The 15,275-nt window shown below is 33.5% G+C and overlaps 2 protein-coding genes across 2 annotated transcripts in view; one reads left to right on the forward strand and one right to left on the reverse strand.

The window, feature by feature from the left end:
- Positions 1 to 15,275, reverse strand: part of LOC142334647 (small ubiquitin-related modifier 2-like) — a 442,392-nt gene that overhangs the window by 198,185 nt on the left and 228,932 nt on the right. The gene's annotated exons all lie outside the window — the stretch shown is intronic.
- The window catches only part of LOC142334645 (uncharacterized), a 98,715-nt gene continuing 88,173 nt past the window's right edge, over positions 4,734 to 15,275 (forward strand). Inside the window, exon 1 of the mRNA XM_075382846.1 lies at positions 4,734 to 4,761. The gene's annotated coding sequence lies outside the window, so the exon portion shown is untranslated. The remainder of the gene's footprint in view (positions 4,762 to 15,275) is intronic.

The raw sequence follows: 15,275 nt of genomic DNA on the forward strand, positions 1-15,275 counted from the left end.
TAGCTATCAACCGATTTCATTCAATGGCTTTGTTTATACCGTACAATAACATTAAGACGTGTCATTATCGAGAATGTAATACGACTGCAATAGAACAAATACAAGCAAAAGTCAGAAAGTCATTTTAATTTTGCGAGGAAACGATGTCGAAGCCTATAAAATTAAAATATTTTCAGGAAAATTGTTGAATATAATCAATGGCGTTTTATTTCAACGCTGTTAACGAGATGTGAGACTTGTCATTGAAGTGCCATTAATGTGATGACCGGACGAGACCGCAAAAGGGAACCTCAAAAATTGGAAAAGGTCAAAATAAAAGAAAATAATTTTAAATACCGTAGTGTCAACGCCAAAAAACCATTATTTAAATATTAAAATCGCAATGAAGAATACATTATTTTTCACTGGAAAAATAAAGGAATTCTTCTAGTCTAAGAGTACGTGAAAGGGTTGCAGAAGTAATATTGAAAGTGGCAAATCTCAAAAAAAACTTATTTTAAGCATTTTTTTAAACCTTAAAACATAATAACCGTAAGCTTTCAACTCAAGAATGGTAAGTAGTTTAACTTGCTACTGCTTAGGAAGCACGTTGTTTTTGTCAGTAGTGAGAATAAGTCAAAATACTACACTTCAAACACAATACAGACAGAACTAAAAATTTCAAATAATTTCATGGAAACGTTGTTGTAGCCAAAAAAACATGCTTTTGCTGATTTTTTTTAGTATGTCTATTAGCATCGTTTTGACCGTAAATGTTTAATTTCAATAACTCATCAGGTCTGTAAGTATCGTAAGAAAACTCTTCGAAAAAATGTATGGAGCGCCCCTTTGCAATCCGATTTAATTTTGATTTATACGACGAGACAAAGACTGGTCTTGCTCATGCTGCTCTAATAATGCTAAAAATTGTCCAAATGTTACCGAATTAGCTCATTTGACGAGGACGTCATTTTCTCAAAAATAAATTATGAATTTAGATACGCATCGACTTATACTTACTGCGTACTTATTATGGATGTATCGACTGAAAGCATTAGATAATTTCTTTAATAGCCCCCTAGATACCAAATTGGATATTTGGTTAATTAGACTCAGTTATAAGGCCACAAGGAGAACATCGGAAGTTAGCTAAACTCAAGAATTCATTTAAAAATTTACGAAAACAGTTTGTCTGAGCCATAAAAACCATTAGTTACTCAAAATCGGTTCATTGGATCTTATGAGAACATTAAGGGACCTCTTGTTAAGAAAACCTTTAAATAAAAAAGACTTTTGTATAATCGGGATGAAAATATGCAAAAATGCAAATCGCTGTGCGGCTGTCAAGAAATTCAAATGTTCTAAAATTCGCAAAAGTTTTTTTAAAGAAAATTTTAATGTTGAGGTAAATTACCGAAAGGCTGTTTTTTCCAGAAAACTTGCTTTTGAACTGGAGGTAAAATTAGCGCGTCTGAGTAAAGGAAGACTGTTTGAGTAGGAATAATGTCTGCACCAACGGTCAAAGTGGGCCCAATGGGCCTCATTTTTAAGTGAAGAAAGGGAAAATAGCTGAATTTCAAAAAATTTATCTTAAGATGTTGCCAAACCAGTTGATTCAAGCAATTCACCAACTGTTTTCTATCTTTAAACGTAAAACCATTGAGACTCTTATCAATTATTTTATCATATTTGATCCAAATTCAACCAAACATTACAAAAAATGTGAACAGAACAAGCGGAAGTTAGAGTAACGTTGACAAATCTTTAAACCTCCGTAACTCCTGGGGAAGAAGTGGACATTAAAAAAAATCTTTTGAATTTGAAATTCTACGCTTGACAAGCTTTCAAATGATCACGATCACTCACAATCACGTACGATGAATATATCGATAGGCGAAAATTGACTGAACAAAAAACCAATTGATATATTGTTCCTCACCACTAAAGTGGACCGGAACAAAACAAGTGCCGTGAAGTTGAACAATTGTTGTTCTTGAGGTGAATTTGATACTATTTTAATGAGCCGCTTTTTTCTATCGTATTATGACTATTTTTTGGAGAGTGATGGATATATTTCTCATGAGACAGTGTTTGACTTATCTACTCTTATAATAAACAGTTTTATCCATCCCACGCTGCCGATTAATTCTCTGGGAATAAATTTAAAACATTAAGGAATTTTGGAATATTAACGTCAAATCGGCATTTTAGGAATTATGAAACAGTTATGAATTAGGTGTTAAGTTTCCCATTTAAAAAATGAGTAATGTTGAACCTTGAATACCTCTGAATACCTTTGCGAAAAAATCTATATTTAATGATTTTTTGATGATCATAAATGACTGATCATTCTCAAAACCAATTTTTTTGTTCAAAAGAATTTTGTCTAAGTGGAGTTAGAGTCGAACGCATGCTTGTTTCGGAGGATCCTCAATCTGAGTTATGCTTTGCGAGCAACCATATCGCCAGGATGCGATCTCTTTTATTACTGTCAGTCCATGTTTTCTTGCTTCCTGTACGTGGAGATTATGTAGAAACCGCGTTAACCAGAACATTAGCGCACTAGAACGTTCAGACTTCGTTTACGGTAAGATACGCTTTCTTCAAATAATCAGACAACTTTTCAAAGTGATTGGGAGGTATTAAATCACTAAATTTGCTCTCATTTTTTCTCACGTATGACTCATAGTCAGAATAAACCAACGTGAAATATGCTGTATCTGAGAGGAGAAGTTCGTAAGTCCAAGCGTTCTTTTCCACAGGTCGAAATCTCTATCAGAACAACCTGGAGGTTTTGCAGTGCCAAGAACTTCAATATTGGGCGGGGTCGAATTCGGCAACCCTAGGTTTAAGTGGTAAGTTGTAACCGAAGGTCCAGAGTGCCTCGAAAAAATTGATATGCTTCAAGCTAGAAAGGATTCTTTCTTCTCCGAGGAAGAAATAGGTGGGATGAGGCCCATCGTTATTTGATTTTTAGGGCATCGAAAGACCATTAAGGTAAAAGTCTCGACGTAAGTAAGGATTTAGTTAACCAAAATAAGTTTTTCAGTCCGCAGCTCGTGTTTTTTGTAACACTATTTGTTCTCTAAAGAGTTTTGCAAAAATTTATTGTTTTTCCTGTCTCAGAATTTAGTGTGCGGCAAAGTTAGGGCAATTGATTGGCTCAAAGTTTTGGCTACTTTTTATGGATTTGATTATGTAGTTGGTAGATTCTCTTACTTTGATGCGACGTTCGAAGATTGTTCTGATTTTTGCTAATTCATTTAGTTTTTGTCAATTTTTTTCTCTTTCTGTGATTGATTCCCACAAGCTTGATGTATTGTGTACTCATCGCAAGGATGCGAAGAGTCAATATTTTGATAGTGTTGTTTTTAGTGATTCTTAAAACATTAAATCTTTTGAAATTAAATTTTCGAATTGTTTTGTTCTATTTTTGCGCATATACGATGCTTCATGGGCTTTGCTGACTGTTAGTTCGCTGTTGTTGCTGTAAACGTGTTATTTTTTAGGTTCATTGTGAGTTAAATTTTTGGGACTTAAGGTAATTTATGCAGGACAATCCTGGTATGCTTTTTACGTTGTCAAACAAATTATTGCTCCGCTTTATTCAAATTTTCCCCCCTTTTTCGACATTTTGCTCGAGTTTTTTTAATAGGCTGATTGCAGTCTTCGTTCATTCTTACTAAGTGCTTCTAAACCGCAATTGCTCAGCAAATCAATCTAAAATTAACAGAATTAATATTAACTGGATAAACCTATTAATTGTTCATTGCAATTGCCAAGTAAATAAAATCACTAAATGGTTGAATATCAAAGAAAAGTGGTTTTCCATATTACTCATTAGTTACTTATCTCCTATAAGGAAACTATGGACTATGGGAATTTTAAAAGGATTAAATATCGTGCTATAACGTCATATTGCAACGCACAGTAATAAAGATGACCTCTTGTTCATTAAATAATCAATGGATAACTTTGAACTTAGGAAAAGCCTTGCACGCCCACGCCCAAGAGACTCGTTAGGAGTCTACTTTGTTTTTTATTTTATGGAGCATCATTACGGAAATTGGGCTGTATTTTTCAAAGATTATACAGCACTGGTGGTAGCAATGGTTGTATAATTACTGGAATGGAAGAGGAACTGTTCGAGATTTTCAAAAAGTTCGGTCTCAATAGAGGTGGCCTTAACTACGCAAATCGCTGTGAATCGGCAACTGTCTGTTGCCGATTTAGCTAATGAGTTTCTGGCACTCAATCAGATTGTTAACTCTTGTGTTCATCCTTGGCAGAAAAGCCTCAGCAAGGTTGAGAAATTAATGGTTGACGTAGCGTACCCAGACGATCCACAGGGGGGTGTTGGGGGAATTGACGTAGTTGCCTCCTAAAGCTGTTACCTTCTATGTTCTCTCTCTCTCTCAAGAAAGCTACAAAATGCCTTATGACTCTGTCAAAGAATGTTCTCTTCTAAATTTCATGTTAGACGACTTGAAAAGGCGATTATTTGAAAAGACATAAAACATAACGTGACATTTTTTCATGGAATTATTCAAAACTAGGCTTTCTCAGTTGGTCAATTTTCACGATGAGAACGGCATCCATGTGAGTCAAAGTTATCAAAAACTATTGAAACTCAAGGAAAAGATCGGTGGTCGCCCAATTTTGATTCAAGAATGCATTCATGGACTAATAGTTTGCTCGACCTTCCGGTTACAGTGCATTCTTCTGAAATGCAAAAATAGAGTGGCTTCAATTTCAGAATCAGTAATGGGCTTTTGTGCTAAGGTATGATCAAAGCTGGCGTTTTAGTTGTACAAAATGACTGCATACTGCTGTTTTTTAGTTAATTGTGCTTATTTCTGTTGGGATATTTTAAAGTAAATACAGTTGGGATATTTTAAAATATTGAACAAGCTTATTACTTACCAATTTATTTTAGGGTTGGAATATTTTAAAGATTCTAAAGTAAGTACCCAAATTTTAATCAGACTTATCATAACGAAACTTATAGAAAGCTAATGGCTCTCAGAGACTCAATAAAATTTATATCCATTGCTCTCCTTCCATTGGTAACAGTGAATTTGTTGAGCTACTATGTTACGTCGTTTTTGCAACATCTAATCAAAAACATCAGAAGCTTTTCTTGGGTTTTGCGGACTGTTTTCTTGGGAAAGCTAATTTTTGACTTGCTTGATGCAGAAATGCACCTTTCATGCTACGGTGGATATATTATAAACTGTTGAAAAAACTAGGTTAACTTTAAACGTTTATCGGGAGTCATGCAACGCTGTAGCTGAGAGAAGATAAAAACTGAAGAAACAACAGAGGACGGGAAAAGAGAATTGCTCGAACCTCTTTTTCATTGTTAATTGCTCTCGAACGAAGTTTGAAGTATTTATTACCACTCGAAGAGGAGTTTTGTCGATCTATTTTAAGACTCGAAGAGTCTTAATTCTTTTCTGTTTTTACGACTCAAAGAGGTGTAATGGTTTTCTGTTTTTTGTGAGCGAGCAAGAAAACCGGAGGTTCAGGGAGTAAAAGTTTTGAAGTTGTTTCAGTGAACAAATTCGAAGAGCGGTGAAAAGAGATAGCGGTTCTTTTGTTTGTCTTTTTTTGAAATAGAAAGAGAAATGTAGGTGTGAAAAAATTTTCGCTAAGCGAGCAAATTTTTTTTGTTCTCGTGCGGCTTTTTGAAAATGTTTTTTCTTTGTTTTTTTTTGAAACTTCCATGTCTAAAAGGTTATATCAGACTTAAGTTATAATTTGCATGATGTTTTGATAGCGTTTCAAAGGTTTGTGATATTTGAAGGGAGTTTTATGCTAATTGAAGTTTTTCAGTGAATTCTCCGTTTTCAGGCCTATTTGGCCTATTATTGTTTTTAACTTCTTTTAATTGAAACTGAATTTAAGCATAATGCTCGTGTGGCCAGTTTCTATTAAAAGTTAAATACAGGTTCTTTGGTTCCGAGCGTTTTTCTTTGATATTAGACAAAAATGCCGTAAAATTGTTAAAATTTTTGTGAACTTAGTTTTTAGCTTTATTTTAAAATAAGAGATGATTTTGTGCTTATTTTGGCTTGTCCGATTTTTTGTGATCAATTAAATTGTCTCTATTACTTGAAATATTGTTTTCCCGTTGTTTTTGCTTTTAAACAATTTAGAAAATAAATCAAATTTTTGTTTTCGTTGAAAATAATTTTAGTTAATATTTTTCCATTAAAATAGTTTTTTCTCTTTGATACTCACTGCCATCAAAAACTAGTTATTCGCCTAGCTGTTTTTGGCGAAGACATGTTCGAGTCGTTTCCGGAACTCTTCCGTTTATTTTTTTAATCTGTCCAGTTTTTCTGAAACAGGATATAATTGTCAATGTTGAACGTGCAAAAATGCATTTTTCCTATATTGTTGAACAAAATGGAGAGTGGAGAGAGGTAAGAGTTGTGTTTTTGTTCATACCAGCTTTCGAGATTTCGGAAGAGCAAAAAAGAAAGTATATTTTATCAAACTGATTTTAATTAGGTTTGGTGCTACGGTTTTTATTATTAAGGGAAAACAATTGAAGGCTTGATAGCACATGGTTTCATAAAATAAATTAATTCTTTTTGCAGTTTTCATTCATTTCTTACTCATCTGTTGAGTGTCTTTATTGCGCTTGAGTGTCGCGTGATTGTTTAATGAATAAGTAAGGGTTGTTTGTTCAGGTATGTTGAGATCAGTTATTTTGACTTAGCAATTTTCAGAGAATTGTTAAGACTTTTATCAGGTTTTTTTTAGTTTCGTGCTTTAATTTTTTTCTGTTTGCTCTGTTTTTGTCCTTCTTGGAAAGGTACCGTTGGTTTTGATTTTCTACCACTTGGTTTTTGTTTGGTAAACGCATTTAAATCATATCGTGCAATAAAATATAAGCGCTTCTTTTGAAATCGCAACTATGAAATGTTTTGCAGAGAAAATTTTCATAATTTGCTTTTTCCATGGTATTTTCTTTCCTGTTTGTTATTTTAAAAAGAATGGTATAATGAACTTAATAGTTCAATCAGTTAGTGGTTGGCTGGCGTCTTATTCTACTTCTTTCTTCCGGTTGTTTGTAAACGTGTCAGTCTTTTTTATGCAAAAATTTACTTGGCCGTTTTGATTTTTCGAGTGAATTTTACGACCTTTACTTTTTCGTTTTGCTTGAGTTTAATTTTGCTCTCATTTACAAGTGTCAGCAGCTGAACTGAAGCGGTGGCAGTTCACTACTAAAAGTCAAATGAACAGTGCGCAGAAATTGGAGTATTGTTTACTTTAATTGTTCCGACCCTCTTGAGGGGGGAGGAACTATATACTCAATTGGGTTTTTTTTGTTCCGTGAATTTTCGCCGCTCGATATATTCATCGTAGAGAGTTGAGACTGGTATCATTAGAAAGCTCGTCCAGCGTAGAATATGGAATTAAAAAGATTTTTTTAATTTTCGTTTTCTACAGGGAGTTATCGAGGCTTAAACTTCTGAGAAAAGAAGAGTGAATTCACGTTGTTTTTATTCACATTTTCCGGAATTTTTGCCTAAATTTTTAAGAATAGTGTCGTTGATTTTATTTTTGAAGACGAACAAGCATTTTTGATTGTTTTGATTTAATTTTTTGGTCAAAAAATCTGGATAAACATTTCAAAATTTAGCCTTTTTCATCAACAACAGCACGAAATAAGCTACTTTAGTCCACTTTGATTAAATTTGCCTACAGTACACCCCCAAACAACACTCATACAATCTTTGTAGACTCAGAGGAGGGCTATTTCTACTTCAGAGTCCGCAGAGAGTGCCTTGTAGTTAAAACTTTGCCGTTTTTTGCTAACTTTACTCGTTGATTATCAAAAATGCAAAATTTATTTTGAGTTTCAACTCAGAAATTATCTATATCTACAACATTCGAAAAATCAATTGTTCTTAACGGACAATAAGTATTAACAGGGGTAGTTTTGGGCCATTCTTGGACTGTTACAATCCAAAAAAAATCGGGTTGTAATCAGTCGGTCTTTTTTTTTTTAAAAAAAGACTTTTTTTAATAATAAAGAACAGAACATATCAAATCAAAGCTCAGGAGTGATAGGTCCAACCAATTCGCTTGCTAAACAGCTCCAGGCTAATGCATTTAGTTTTTTAATTGAAAGTTTATGGTCGTTTCTTTTTTAAAAATAATTGACTTTTCAATAAATAATGGCTTAATTAACTTTTCCTCTATTTTTTTCTTAGTTTGTTCAACTTCCAGCTTAGTGTCAGCAAAAAAAGACTGCTTCTTCTTTCTACTGAGTGAACATTTATTCTCGGTTGCAGTTTTAAGCCTGAAATTATTGTTTTCTGGCTTTGATACTACAAGATTTTAGATTTTTGTTTGTTTTGATATTTGCCAGTTTTTCACGTTTTCTAATTTTGTCACATTATCACATTATTGACAGTTCTCATGTCACCTTATTAGCATTCAAATTAAAGCACAATTGAACATATTAAAATCCTGAAAGATATAAATCATCGTTTTAATGGCTTCGACGCCTCTTTCTTGAAGAAATCAATTGAATTTTTTAATTTTGTCTTAACTGTCATTTATACTTTGTCGTTTCGGTCGTATGAATTTTCCTGTATAGTGATAGCTTTCATTGGCTTTTTATGGAAGAATAGAAAAACCGATATTCTGATATTAGCAGATAGCTGGTGGCTTTTATGACTTTCAAACCCATCGTTTTCCAAAATTAAAAAAAAACTTTTTTAACTTCGCAATTTTGTTCTTTTTATGTTTCTTTTTGTTACCTAATCTCGTTAGTTGATTACAGGTCAAATATGACATTATGGGTGTCAAGGGAATAAAAGGGATTGGTGTCCCAAAATCTTTTTTTTTAAAGATTTTGTTATGACCTTACTGGCTTCGACACCGCTTTTTCACAAAAAAAAATTAAATTAATTTGATTTTTGTCATATTTGACGTTCTTTTTGTAGATGCAAGAAATATTCTGGATAATTACAGGTCTCGAGAGTTTCCTTTTCTTGAAAAAACGACGATATTTAAATAGCTCTTTTTGTAATTAATGCCTTTCATGACATTGAATGTAATTTTGTTTCGAAAAAAAATTAAAAGTATTACATACTTTAGCACTTCGCTTTTTTGTCTACTTGTTACCTAGTCTTACTAATGAATGGCCACGTACTACATTATAGTTGTTTGAAGAAGGCGCAATCAAATATATTTTGAGTGCCAAAATTTGGCTTGACGGTTTTGACAGCGTTTTCTGGCAAGTTTCAATTGAAATTTTGTTTGTTCTTTGTTGTTCTTTTTAGCCGCTCTAAAAAATGAATAAGGTCAGGTCCTAATGCCCTTCTATAGAAGCAGTGGTAATCGCAAATTTGTGGTAATATTAATTTATTCCTAATGGTATTTATTACTTTGAAGTTAATTGTTTCAAAAAAATAAGTTAATTTTTTTTACTTTTCTGTTTTTGTTCTTTTTTGTATAATTGTTACCTAACCTTTTTATGGACTGGTCGCATATGTTTTCTGGTGATTTATAAGTTATTTTTTGTTTAGTTTCAGGTTTATCTGACGGTATGTTGAATTTGTTATTAAATTTAGTTTTTAAGAGGGACATAAATTTTTTGATGTAATTAATGTTTGTTGTTGTTGTTGTTTGATTTTGCTGTTCGTTTTGACTCGCTTTCTTAATATTGACATATTACAGCAATCTAATGCATCAATTTTTACTCCACTGAGTTATTTGTTTTGGAGGTTATCTTATCGTTCATACAGAATTTTTTGAAAAAGACTTGGGCTTTTTTGGGATTCGCAAAAAATATTTTTTGGGTTTTTCTATCTGTTCCTCATTTGGTAGACAATTATGCCAAAATTGTGGATGGGCGGGGTCGGAACCTTATGTTCCATTGCACATTACCGAGCCGCCTTGTTTTATAAGTGGTTATAGTGGCATATAATAACCTCTAATGACGGCATTTGAAGTCCCCTTAGTGATTTTAGTTACTGCTCCAACTGATGCAAAATGCAATAGATTCGAGATCCCACTAGTTGTTCGAGAGCAATTCTTCCGACGTTAGTCGGTTATGTTAAGCTTTTTAATCTAGAGAGAAAATTAATGAATACATTTTGAGAGTATCTCAAATAGTTCAATGGTTGTCAAGTTACTTTCGCGTTGATGATTCACGATTATTAGTTGCCCTCGAAAGAAGTCGTGAGCCTTGTTATGCAAAATTGAAGCCTGAGGACATGCTGCTGAGCTGCTCTCTTAGAGTTTTTATAAGCTTTAAGTGTATAATTCAGCAAAATTATTGAAGAGCGCTTGAGGCAAAATTTCATAGTTTGAAGGGCATGTTTAAAAGTTTTTTATGACCCGCACTCCCTCACCCTCAAGCTTTCATCCTCACGCACAGAGGTCACCCTCCCCGGATTAAGCTGCCTAAAACCAAAAGCGAACCTTTGCTTGTCATTCAAAAGCAATACATCCAATGGTAGTCGGTTTTGATATTAAAAATCAACTGAAATGGGCCAAAGTTTTTATCATTACTTTTCCTATGTCCTTTTTTCGTTAACAAAGATTTCATTTTAGGGAATAGAATCCGAAACGTGCCTCTTATGCAATTTGCTTCTGAGGCTATTTATTTTTTCTCCTTTTTATGAATTCTAGAGCGCCTCATTACGCGTGGTTTTACATTTTTTTGATTCCATAATTAAAAATTTTATGTCATGTGAACTGAAAAATAGAATTTGTCTTGTCAGATTTTACCTGATATTGGCGTCCGATGAATTGGTACAACTGCATTAACATCAGATTATTTATATCCAGGGAGACTCATTCTAAAGATTTTGATTGAAGCGTCTTATTTTTCTCGGGTTCAAAATTTCCGGTAGAATGAATCCAGAAAATCCACTACGTTTAATGAGAGCTGACTTTGAAAGCGGTTACCCTATTGTAATATTGTAGCAAAATATCACTCAAAATAGAGAACTGGTGTATAATTACCTCGTGAGTCCACTCGATTTTTGTTATATGCTCTCTGCAAGAATAGATTTTTCTCGTGAAATTAGGCTGTTATATCCGCGCCGTCCGTTTATTTGCTGTACTAGAGGAGTTTTTGGTTTATCCACGAGACCTATTGATTCCACGAATATGAGCTAGATAAGTTCCTTTTTCAAAGAGGTTCGACTTTTTTTATCGACACTCGTTGACCTCTGAACAGTGACGCCTGCGCGCTGCATCGTTTTGTCAAGATTTATGCATTTTCCGTGACTTTTGAAGTTTTTTCTGCCTTAATTGTTTTATCAACTTCATTACGTTGCCAATAATATATTTTATTGAGGTCATTTTCTCAAAAATCACATCGTTTTGACGCTTATTAGCTGTGAGCTGTGAGTATGTGCGGACAACAGTGGCAGTAAGTTGCTTTGACTCAAAATGTCCACCACATTTTCCGCAATGCCAGTACTTGTACAACATCGAATAACAGTGACATGATCTTGTAACTGTTGTCCGACGCCAGCGTCACCGTTGTACTTGATTTCAATATCTAATTTGTACGATAGTTAGTTAACTTGCCGAAATAAAAGAAAACCGGATTGTTGATTTTTTTCAGAACAGTCCTTTCAATATTAAATGTCGAATAAGAAGACAATTCTACTACCAGACTACCCATATCAGGGCTAACGAGAACAGAAATTTACTATTTGAAAAGTGATATGTAATAGGTACCGCTTAGTGGCTCGAGATATAAGCCATAGTTTCGAAGTGACCTCAGCAAACACACGTTTTGAACAAAATGGGAGTAAGCCTGAATTGCTAGCTGAATACATCAAATGTGAGGGGAAATAAATATTCGGTCAATAAAGTAATGGTTTGTGTGATCATTTTATTATTTCGAAATTTTTCCTTTCTGAGTATTTCCGGCTGCGGTTTCGGAGCCGTCAATTCCTTTCAATTTATGTAAGAATTATTGGAAGAGTCCAGATGTTCTATGTCAAACCAAATTTGTCCAATCTTCGAAAGCTACTCCATTAAAGTAAACGAGTTTCGTATAAGAGTATCTAAGTTGAGGATCGCGCGAACTCTGAAAGATGCCTGGTAGTTTCACCATCTTTATTATTAACGTGATCTATTTTCGCGCGGATTTCGTTTTATATTTAATGCAAAGCCGGGAAAATTTTTGCAGGATTCTTTCTGTACATGCAATCGTCTTTTTTACTATAAAAGTTTTAAAAAATGAAAACTCCATAAACTTCGGATTATGCATGCATTTTTGTATAAAATCAAAGTGAAAGGACAAAATTGTACTGAAGTAGCCGAATAAAATAGATTTTCAGGATGCATTTTATCATGCAAAAATACATCTCAGCATTTACTTTTGTCAATGAGTGTTAGCAGATAAGTTGATGACTTAATGCAAATTTACTTCACTAAGTATCGTTGAGTACCTTCAGAACCAATAGTCATGTATCTTTCTGCTTGAACAATTTGATTTCACTCTTGTAAATAGCCTCTTCAACCTTTGCGCCATCATATTTTACGGTAAATTTCAGGCTTGGTTTTCGAACTCCATTAAAATTCATTGGAGTCCATATTGATCTCAAAGCACGTGGATATGTGCACAGGCGTCAGTTTCTTCCATAATAAGGTTTATTTTTAGAAGATACGCAGGTCAGTATTTCATTGTGATTGCCGCAAAAGCAAATAGCGAGGTTTCTGTTGAATTAATTGCTTCTAGTTTTTGTTCCGACCGGATTTAGTGGGGGGGGGGAACTATATACTCAATTGGGTTTTTTTGTTCAGTCAATTTTGGCCGAACGATACAATGATCGTTGAGAGTTGTGAGTGGTATCATTTGAAAGTCTGTCCAGCGTAGAATATGGACTTAAAAAGATTGTTTCGATTTTTGCTTTTACATGGAGTTATCGAGGTTTAAAATTTTGTGAATAGTAGACGATAATCCGTTGTTACACACATTTTCCGTATTTTTGGCCAAATTTTTGCCAATTTTGCTAAAATATGTAAAAATTGTTAACGGTAGTGTCATTGATTTTATCTTTAAAGATAGAGGAGGATTGCTTAATTGCTCGATCCTAGTTTTTTGTCTACAATTTATGCTACATTTTCAACATTCAAACTTTTGTTGTCAAAAATAGGACCAAATAAGCTTTTTTAGCCCACTTTCTTCAAATTTACTGGAATTAGATATCTTAAAACTGCGGTCATCTGCTTTGTAACCTCAAAAATATTGCTAGTTGTACTCCCGTTGACTTTAAGAGTCTTCTGGAATTCTAATTTTTCCAGTTTTTTTTTTGCAAATTTAAACTCGATATTTATACAAAATGCATTATTTGTTATTGATATACTGAAAAAGTTTATTCAAAAACTGATATATTTGGCAATCATTTGAACAATTGAGTGTTCTCTTAGCCGTGCAGCAATATCAGGGCTGATCTTGATCTCACCCCGAATCCTTGCGGTAAAAAATTTGATTTTAATGGGCGCTCATTTTTTAAAAAATACACTAGGGTACCAAAAAGCTGCGTACAACTGAAGATTTTTTTAAAGCAATACAGACATCAATTAATTTAACATTTTGATTTCAAAGTGTTCTCTATAAGGCATCATTAAATTTCAGTCAATATCATTCCAAATTTCATACACATTTTTCTTATAAACATTCCCAAAACATGTCTGTTTTCGTAATCGTTGCATCAAAGTCTCTCGCAAATTTTCAATAGGATTCAGATCTAGATTGTATGCTGGCCAATCCAGTACCTTCCACTTGTTTCCTTGGAAAAAATCCCAATTTTTTTCGATTTATGCACAGGAGCATTATCTTGTTCCTGCATTAACATAAAAAAATAATGTGCAGGAAATGCATTTTTTTCTTCGTAACTTTTCAAGATTGCCAAATAACCGACAGTTTTCAGCTTGTTTGGACACTTAACAAGCATTTTCCGTCAATCTGATTGTGTTGCACGCCAAAACATAATTGATCGTTTGTCCCAATTCAAATTTTTTCTGTTTTTTTTTCAATAAATCGTTTCTTCGAAAAACTCTAACAATTCCGTCACTGGAGATGCGCACTCTTGTTTCATCAGTAAAAACAATTTGCCAGAAAGAGAAAGGCTTTTGAGCATATTGATACACCATTTTGAACGAAAACACTTGTTTTCTTCTTCCAACTTTACATTTTCCTGTTGCCAATTTTGCTAAAAAATTATGTTATAGTTGGTAACGATACTGTTGTTGATTTTACCTCTAAAATAGAAGAGTGTTCTTGAACTGTTTGATCCAGTTTCTTTTTTCTAGAAAATTCTGCATTTTTATCGAAATTGCATGAAATAAGCTACTTTAGTCCCCTTTGTTCAATTTAGCCGGACTAACATACGTAAACTGCCGACGCAATCTTCGTTAATTTCAATAAATGTTATTTTTGTGCATCCTTTGAAAACGTTCTTGAATTACAATTTTGCTAATTAAACTCGATAACTATCCAAAATGTGTCAATCTTTTTAAATATCAATGTTTTGTCAAATTATTTATTCCATTTACATTCGTAACAATTGCGTGTTCCTAATATACATGAAAAGCAATATCAAGGCTCGTTTTTGTCTAATCGTTGTTATTAATGTCCCAAAAATAATCTTGATTGTAATCAGTTGCTGTCGTTTTCAATTTTTTTTTTGCTTTCTGCATTTTTTAATGCTAATTGCAGAATAGAACACTTCGAATCAAGGCATACCAATCGACGACAAGTCCAATTGCTTCCTAATTTTTTTCAAGTAATCGATTCAATTACTTAGTCTAAAGCTTATGGCCGTTTTGACTTCTAAAAATACTAGTTTTTTTAAATAAACAATGGATTATTGAGTTTCGCCACTTTTTTTTTCTTTTTTGGTCAGCTTGGAGCTTATTGTTGGCAAAGACAGGTGGCATTGTCTTTCTAATGTTTTCAAATTTAATGTTTAATGCGGTTATACGTTTTAAGTAATTGTTTTTCGGCCTTGATACTATGAGTTTTCACAAAAAATTGGATTTGTGGACATTTTCCCATTTTTGAGGTTGTTCTTGTCTTGTCACCTTTTTGACAATCCAGATATGAGCCCATCTGCTTTTGAAATTAAGGCAAAACTGAAAATATCAGTTTTTCAGTGAATAGATATCGGTTTTAACTGCTTCGACACCGTCTAGCAGCATTCAATGAAATATTTTGTTTCTACTTGTCTTTATATGTCATTCTTTTTGTAGTCATAGAATATTTTCTGAATAATTCTGAGATTCTTGAGATTTCTGAGATT

The sequence above is a fragment of the Convolutriloba macropyga genome, chromosome 2 (assembly GCF_964194025.1).
Source record: "Convolutriloba macropyga chromosome 2, txConMacr16.3, whole genome shotgun sequence".
Lineage (NCBI taxonomy): Eukaryota > Metazoa > Xenacoelomorpha > Acoela > Convolutidae > Convolutriloba > Convolutriloba macropyga.